Below are 9,804 nucleotides of genomic sequence, written 5' to 3' on the forward strand. Positions count from 1 at the left end.
GTTGCTTAAGGACTGACCTCTGCTGGCATTTTTTTTAAAGTTATTATTATTATTATTTTTTTTTGCTTTCGCAGATAAATTTTACCATGTACTGCATGGCTGTGGAAAACTGAAACTTTACCTTTTTAAATGTATGGCAGCAATGGATTTTAGAGATAAAGTATATTTTTTCTCATGTATTTGAAAGTAATTGAAATGAGTCCAGTGATCATTTCCATTGCAAACTCTTAGGGCAGATTACAGTGTCTGTCATGCCAGAATATATGTGAGTAGAATTTTGTAGGTCTTTGCTGGAGGACTGAGAAAGTAAATGTTCTTATCACTCCCTACTTTTTTTATATGAGTGGGTTTTGAAGCCCCAACACGTTAGTTTAGGAGGGATGAAGGATATCAGATATTATAGGGTTAAAAATAAGAAAGTGTTTGGTGAAATGTAAGAGAAGAACTTGTTATGTTGTAGTGCATGGGGCTACAAACTTCATGGGAGAGGCATATGTATGAAAAACTATCATCCTCCATGTATATGCAGCAAAATGGAGCATAGGACACTAATCCTTTCCTTGCTGGCTGCCTGCACCTGCTGCTGGCTCTCTCTTCAAGGAGAGTCTCATGGCTACTATACTTATTCCACATATAGTAGAGTGACCAGGAACACCCCTTACACTTGTAATTGCTGTTTCTACAGCTTTAAGATGATATGATTTGGTCAGGGGATTTGCTCTCTTAGCCCATTGAATCTGGATGCTCCACTAAAGACTCCATACCTCTCCTTTGCAATGATATTTTCTCTTTTTCCGCATAAGCATTTTTTTCCCCATTTTCTAATTCCTATATTTGTCAGTACATTTGCTTTACCCAGATGGTAATAGACTGTTTTTCCTGCACAGACTTTTTATCATCTCTCTAGGTAGTCCATAACTCAGTGCAATAATAATAGCAATAAATAACATTTTGTTAAGTGTGTCATTTAATTTTTTTTTTGTAATATTCAATTATTTGTAATGTAACCTACAATGCTGATCCAATGGCCAGGAAGAGGATCTTTAGCATGGCGCTCTTCCAGTCATGGCTCACGAACAGCACATTTCACACTCATTTATGGAAGGAAGTAATGCAGTAGCCCCTTCCTAAATGCCAAATGAGTCTTATCACCCTCCAAAAGCCTGTCACCCGGACCTCAACCAAAATGCTCATAACAGCAGTTTGTGTTACCCTGGCCCACCACCATATTTTCCCATGATGGCTTGGTCACGTCACCTGCCCCTCAAGCCTTTTTTTTTCATGTTGTGAAGGTCATGTCTGGATTGTAGGGGTCAACTGGGTTTGATATATAGTCCACAAAAAACTGTTCTTCTACTGTAGTTAGAAGGGCATTAAGACAGGATTTTGAATAATTCCATGATAATAGGAAAACTTTTGCTTTAGGAATAACACATTTCTTATTTCTCATGCTGACAGGGTGGAATCTAAAGAAAGTATGAAAATCTGATACATATATTTTTATGCTGAAATCATTATTGATTTTATCTTCTATGTAATAAGCAATGATTAATATCTAGCAAAGTACATGTGTGTATCTTATCCTTAAAATGTCCAAGCCCCCTGCATAGGCCGTTATGACTCTTACATATGTTGCAAAGTATCCATTAAAGATACAGTTCATATTATCCAATATGAGCATTCAATTCAACTTTCTGAATGAGCAACCCACTAGGTAACTCATAGCCCCAGTTGAAACAGATACCATATCAGTAGATTTCAAGGAAATTTGATGTTCTTGCTTTATAATGATTAGACCAAGGGCATAATATTAATCTCATGCTGGGTGTGCCATTGTAATAACACTTGACATGAGATGAATTTTACTACCAGTAAGGACATTCCTCCCGTGATTGATGATTGTTGATTGTAGACCCTAAATATCAGTGATGATTTCAACACTGGGTCTTGGTTATCCAAATGAAGTAAAGAGAGATGTAAATTTGGCTGATGACTTACTTCAAATTTCATTTGTAGAAAGTCTATATGAAATGCATCTTAAATGGAGAAGAGCATCTTCATAAACACAAAACACACATTGAAGCAAAGTCAGGGTATATTTACAAGACGTCGGCAGAAGCTTTTTAATCAGAAATTTTTTCTCATAATTATATTAATTAATTAGTGCAAATTTCTGTTAACCTGCAGTGAACCATGATAGAAGTTATTGTCTTGGTCCAACCCACTACTGGCACAGTATGAGACAATTGCCACAGCCTGCACACATTTACCACTCTGTAGCACAAAGCATCTCCATATGTATAATGTAATGATAATGTAGTGTATTATAAGCTGAAATAGGAAGTACTAAAAGATCGAGATGAAGATGTTTTGAAATTGGGGTTTAAAGAGAGTAATGGTTAGTTTTATTATCTTACCATGTGAAAAAATATATGTTTTCCCTTTTTATTTACCCCTTTTCAATTTAGGAAAATCCATATAAGAATGCTTTTTGAACAGAAATAATTGACTAAAAACAGTATTAATATTGAAGCACCCTCACCATTATCTTTGTGAAAATCATGAAGCCTGCCTAACCTCTATCCTCAGAGTTATGCATCATAACAAACGCCCCACCAATGCACCAGAACTTGAGATCATAATATATGCCTACCTTAACTCAGCACCTTGCATCTCTGTTAAAATTGTGCGAGGCCCGACTCAATGAACAGCCATATATATGAACATCCAAATTAATGCATGTCTATCAGTCTAGACGTGCATATCTACCAGATAGATTGATAAGTGTATATGAGATAGATTGACAGATATGCAATTATTTCTGTAAATATGATTATTAATTGGGTCATGCCTCACACATTTTTAACAAACTGGCCAATTGTCACACAGATATACAAAGGTTCTTATAAAAGTAAAAATAGGGATAGCAAGTAAAATAGGGGGGAGGACTTGCATTGAAAATGTGGTATGGTCTAAAATCTACAGTTAAAGGTCTGGTGTCCAACCAGAAGAAAATAAATGATATCAGATGGATGATAGGACTTGTAGAAAGGGCTTAAGTTTTTCCTTTGTAGGAATGCAAGGAGACAATTTATTAACTTTTTTCTTTTTGTGACAGAAAATAATATGTAGTGATGGACAAAAGAAAACAATCTTCACCCCTATGCTGCCTGAGTACAAACAGTCCCTATTTTTGCATATTTGTATGTGTTAGAAGACTGTAGCATTACATAAATAACCTTTGAAATGCATCTTCATGATTAATGAAGGCTTTGAGGGATGTGGGTTATTAAAAACATTGGCAACTTGTGTGTGTTTTTTCTTGCCCAAACAGGAAGTGTGCAAAGGTTACTTTTGCCCTTTTATTGTACTCTGCTTTTCCAAATTACAAAGTTGCAAATTAATGTTTTTTTTCATTTAAGGCGTGTTCTGCATATGAATTATATTTACACGTCATAAACTGAGTAAAGAAAATTAGAAATAATTTTTTTAAGAAATTTCTCTGTGTTTCAGCCAAAAGCAAAAAAATCCAGGAAGTTTGCAGTAATGAAAAAGATGATAAAACCAACTGATTCACGCATGTAAGTATTTCTTTTTTTTTTTTTTACTAGACAGATTGATAAATAGATTTAATTTTTCTTGATTTTTAATTTAACTTAATTATTATTTTTTATAGTGCTGGCAACCATTATTTAAGACAAAAAGTGGTTAATGCATTAAGAGATGAATAAAAAGTGAATAGAAGGAAATATTCAGAAAAAAAAGGTGCAATGAAGTGACAAAGGTATAAATTCTTTGTATTCTGACAAATTTAAGTGGGTCAGCAGCTTCACTGTGGCTGAGGAACACTATGGGGATAACTGTTTGTTGTGCTGTTGGTGTTTTGTCCTCAAACATTGACTTTATATTCTTTAATGATAAATAACATCTTCATACCATGAATGATTTAAAAAATGCTTTCAAATGATTCTCAGATCATGTGTCCTCTGATGACTGCACAAGTAATGTCATGTATATTTTGTATGGAAAATGTAAAAAAAATCATAAGAGAAAGCTTATTTCTGAAAACTGATCAAGGTAATGTAATAAAAAAAATCCATATGTAAGCATTTTGAAGCAGATCACTAAAATTGTTTGTAGTATTATGTCAGTAACAAAACAGGTCAGTTGTGTTGAAATCATTTTTTACATTTTTTTTCAGGTTCTTGACATAAAAAAAAAATAAGTATGAACTAGTAGTTTGTGGCATGTTTTGTAATTCTTTTTAAAGCTTTCATTCATAATTTTAAGTCATACAGATGATCTATATGATTTTTCAGAAAACCAGATGACCGTGGATCAAAAAAAAGAAGAAACCAGACCCCATGAGCAGAAGGTTAATAAAGCGTAAGTTTTTGTTTAAGCCTTTATTCAGGTCACATTGTATTGATCCCTTAAAACCCTTTGAGAAATAAAGAAACAGTTTTGATTTAATAAAATAAAATATGCTTTCTGTCAACCATTGCATCAGGTGCCACACTGCATCCCCATGAAACACTTGTGTGAATTGTCAAGACTCCAGCCTCCTCTTTGTAATGTGATTATCTCATTTTCAGCATAAACATTTATTTTTTTTTGCCATTTCCAAAGTATATTTGTCTTTTTATATACTTTATAAATATGGTAATAGACAGTCCTGGAGGCAGGAAGATCCTCAGCATGGAGATAGTGTCCTCCTGGATTAGTGTTTTTCCCAGTCATGGCTCCTGGATGTACACCCAAACTCTTGTTTACTGGAGAAATAATGCTAGAGCCACGTCTTAAATGCCACGAGGTAATCTCCTTTAAAGAGTTTTGTGGAGTCTTTCATGATCCCCAGGTTGTCAGCCAGATTTCATGACAGCATATTCCTATCACCGGGCCCCTCGGTCAAGTTTTTCATATTCCTGTCACCTGATAGTCAAATTTTTTTCATGAAGTGATGATCACATCACCCAAATCTAAGGGGTTAAATAAGCATTAAAATCATGAAGACCATTTACTAAATATCTTATTATTGACAGGCCCCAATGCTCGTCAGCTTTGTTCTTCCAGTACAACACAAAAACTAGGCCCACCTTCCCGTATATTGATTGACACTAACTTTGTCAACTTTGCTATAAAAACAAGGTGGACCTGTAAAGGGTTAAAGTCAAAATAAAGCTCTTTACAGTTTTATATTGTAGGTAGTGTAGTGTTGGAATGGATTTTTTTTTCTTTTGTTGAACTTAGAAGTAATTCATCACACTTGTTTTCATGAGACACACATACCGATAATCTTGGTTTGTGGTTTTGTGTATGATAATATGAAGTCGTGGGGCTATTTTAGGTCTAAATTATCTCAATGCATTCAGCCATCACATGGTTGAAGAAACTATAAACTGTGATTAGACTTGGATAATGATGGCATGACAAAATATACCCTATTGAAATAGGTATTCTTAACGTGTTATCACATACATACCAGCTGGAGGCAATGAGCTAAGGTCTCCAGGTAGCCTTTTTGAAATTTTGTATCTGGCAATTGATTATGTTTTTACCCTTATAATTGTATCAAAGGCATGGTCTGTACACAGCAGATAAGTGTAGGATATCAAATTATATAAAATTTTAAATTGCTTTATTCCTCCAGGAATGATGGACTGCCTTTTGCTAAGTGTACCCTACATAACTGATTGCGTGATGGGAGAGTTTTGAACGACTGGGTGAAAAGTACAGATTGGCTCTGAAAACAATTAAAGGACCCCCGGATAGAAAAACTTCCATGTGTGCATAAAAAGGGATATATGCTGATGACTGCCTTTTTAATCGTGTGACACAAGTAAGTAGGCAGCACACAGGGGTTGTTTGGCATCTGAGTTTAAAAAAGGAAAACACACTGTATGTACATTCTCTTTAATTTATTATGCTAATTTATAACAAAAGAAGGAGTTTTTACTTATTTTTAATCAATTTTATCCTTCCCTATAGCAAAATGTTACATTGTAGCAACATCGACGTAGACTTAAAAAGAAGGGAAAACGCAAGATTCCAGGTGTGCCAATCATGGTGTTGCTCAAGGCAGGCAAGTAAATTTAAAAAATATTTATGTTTTTTGTTTAAGTGAAATATGCTGTGTATATTAATGCTATACATTTATTCAGTGGTTATAACAGAAGATGTATGTGTATCCATATACCAATATATCTGTCTTTAGTATATATGATGTGTGTTTTTTAAGCATAGATATGTGTATACAGAAGAGGTGCATTAAAAAATTTTCAAGTTATTTATGAGATGTATTCTTTATTGCAGATTTTTTATTGAAAGAATGCCAGAGCTCCACAGATGTAGTTTATGGACTAAAATGGTTATCTCTTTTTGCTTATATATATTCATTTCTCTATATGTGAATACATACCCCAAAAACATTAAGTGTTATGTTATGTATTCTGCTAATGTTGTTGTCAGATTTTTAATTTGTATTTTTGACCATTTGAAACTGGTTTTCAATAAATGATATTGCATTTGATTATTTTTTAATCACTATTTCAACAAGATCATTATTTGTTTGATAAGGAAAATAGAATATTTACATGGGGTTATTAAAGTATAACATATACATAAGTCCTATTTACATCCTTTAACCCAGCCATGGCTTTCATTAGTGCTTGTCACTCCATAGGTGGTAATTGTAGTAATATTAGCATGTGTAAAATTTCATTCCAACAATTAGGACATAGATTCATCATATGATATGTCACCTGTCATTTGTGATTATTTACCATGTCATGACATAACGTCATTTGTTCTACCAGTTCATGAAAGAAATGGACCCTATTTGTACTGTAATGAATATTTCAATAAATATCTTATTATGTATATGTGCTCTACATGCAGATGTTGTATTGCCAGTAACTTAGAAGTTCATATGCAGTCTATGTTAACCCATTGGCAATGGGCATGGCAGTACTTTTTCTCATTTTTTCTGTACTATGCATTTCATAAAGGCTTCTTGGGCTTCCTAGGTTAACGTCTAAAATATTATGTTGGTAATTGACTACATTGGCCAGAGATATTATATAGTATTCACGAAGTGATGATGTAAAACCACATGAAAATACCGATATGTATTGTGGGGGGAAAAAAAAAAAAAAAAAGTATTTATAAAAACACTGAACATAAAATTATATCTATATGGAAGTGATAATATAAACCTGTTGAAACTAAAGTTTATCTTATAAAATAACTTGAAAAAAAATTAAAGAAAATACAACAAAACCTACAGTTTCAACTCCATGACACCACACACTACTTATTTTATTCAGACTATAGTGTGAATAATGATCAACTATGGAGTCTATATAACAACAAAAATATCCTACAGTCTTGATTTATCAGAAAATATGGCAAATAGAGACCTTAGAAAGTAGTAATACTGAAAATACAACATAGGTTCTTAGCATTACGAAGAAAAGGCAAGGGATGCTGGTATTGGGTATGAATGGTCGCGTATGCTAGGGTGATGATATGAGCCCCTGGCAGCTGGGCTCGGGCCGCTAGCTACCATCCGTCGGGAAAGGGTTAATAGCATTAAAAAAAAAAAATGGAAATCAAGTGAAGTCACATAGGTCTACTAATTGACTCCTTGGTAGCTGAGCACTTGTTCAGCCATCTATGTGGAAACACATTTCAGAAAGCAAGACTACAGTTAACATTACATGTTCCCAGTGGCAGTGGGTAAAAAATAGATGGAAAAGCATATTTTGTGAACATGAAAATAATTAATTTACTAAGACAGTATAGCATAAAAATGATATACATATTGCAATGATATAATACATTTGCTGGATTCAGTATGGTGATAAACGTGTATGATAAATTAGCAAGCCCTGTTAAACCTCACATGATAAATGAACTATACACAAATGAAATTTATTGGGAATGAGAGACCAGTCTATAAATCCTGGAGAGAAAAGTGTTTTTTCCAGTGACACCAAGCACTCTGTAGGCATGGTTGACTGAATGCCTCGTGCTTGGCCGTCTGTCGACTTTTAGTTTTTTTAATTCCTGCATTTTTTTATTTTGTAGATACTGTGTTGTTACAAATGATTTTATTTTTATGTAGATCACACTACCGTATGCTTGAAAAATTTCATTGGCCAGATGATGGAGAATGAATATGTTCTCAGTGCAAGTAATGTATTAGACTGATTTTGATTATATCTTTGTCAGAAAGATATAATAAAATAGTGTAACAAAAACTGGTCAAATATAGGCCTTATTTCTGCTGTCAAAAACTGTCGTGCTACACTTTCCTATAACTCCGCCCCTATTTAGGGGGCAGAATCATTTATAAACTCATGCACCTCGCTGATGAGCGTGCTGAGCGCCCCTGCCTGCGTTTTAAACTGAAAGAAAATGGAAAGCTTAAAACTTGATACTGCATTTATGATATATTATTCAGCAACGATGAGGATGTTAATGAGGTTATTATTGCACCTAGTATAGGATAATATATTTGCTTATGTGTGTGTGTGTGTGTGTGTATATATATATAAATTTATTTATCGATATCAATGCGGATTGGGCATTATTCCCTCTTCAATAATATATTATATATTATTAGTATTATATTATATACTATATATATATATATATAAGTATATATTATATATGTATATATGTATATATGTATACATTTATATATATATATATATAATATATATATATATATATATATATATATATATATATATTATAATAATATGTATATATGTATATATATGTATATATATATATATATAGTATATATATATATATATATATATATATATATATATATATATATATATATATATATATATATATATTATTATATATATATATAATCTAAATGTATATATATATATGTGTATATATATAATATATATATATATATATTATATATATATTATATATATATATATACATATATACATATATACATATATACATATATACATATATATATATATATATATATATATATATATATATATATATATATATATATATATATGAAAGATGGAATAATGCAATGCCGCATTGATATCGATAAATAAATATATATATATATATACACACACACACACACACACATATGCAAATATATTTATCCTAGTACTAGGTGCAATAATAACCTCATTAACATCCTCATCGTTGCTGAATAATATATCATAGAATGCAGTATCAAGTTTAAGCTTTCCATTTTCTTTCAGTTTCAACGCAGGCAGGGGCGCTCAGCACGCTCATCAGCGAGGTGCATGAGTTTATAAATGATTCTGCCCCCTAAATAGGGGCGGAGTTATAGGAAAGTGTAGCACGACAGTTTTTGACAGCAGAAATAAGGCCTATATTTGACCAGTTTTTGTTACACTATTTTATTATATCTTTCTGACAAAGATATAATCAAAATCAGTCTAATACATTACTTGCACTGAGAACATATTCATTCTCCATCATCTGGCACAATGAAAACTTTTCAAGCATACGGTAGTGTGATCTACATCAAAATAAAATCATGTGTAACAACACAGTATCTACAAAATAAATAAATGCAGGAATTAATAAAACTAAAAGTCGACAAGACAGGCCAAGCAGAGCATTCAGTCAACCATGCCTACAGAGTGCTTGTGTCCTGAAAAAACACTTCTCTCCGGATTAGATGTCTTCATTCCCAATAAATTTCATTGTGTATGTCATTTTCATGTGGGTTAAAAGGGCTTGCTAATTAAACCGTTTATCCCATACTGAACCAGCAAATGT

The 9,804-nt window shown here is 32.6% G+C and overlaps 1 protein-coding gene across 2 annotated transcripts in view; it reads right to left on the reverse strand.

Annotated features, from left to right (window-relative positions):
- The window catches only part of LOC119577097 (enolase-phosphatase E1-like), a 51,461-nt gene that overhangs the window by 1,786 nt on the left and 39,871 nt on the right, over positions 1-9,804 (reverse strand). The gene's annotated exons all lie outside the window — the stretch shown is intronic.

The sequence above is a fragment of the Penaeus monodon genome, chromosome 9, assembly GCF_015228065.2.
Source record: "Penaeus monodon isolate SGIC_2016 chromosome 9, NSTDA_Pmon_1, whole genome shotgun sequence".
NCBI lineage: Eukaryota > Metazoa > Arthropoda > Malacostraca > Decapoda > Penaeidae > Penaeus > Penaeus monodon.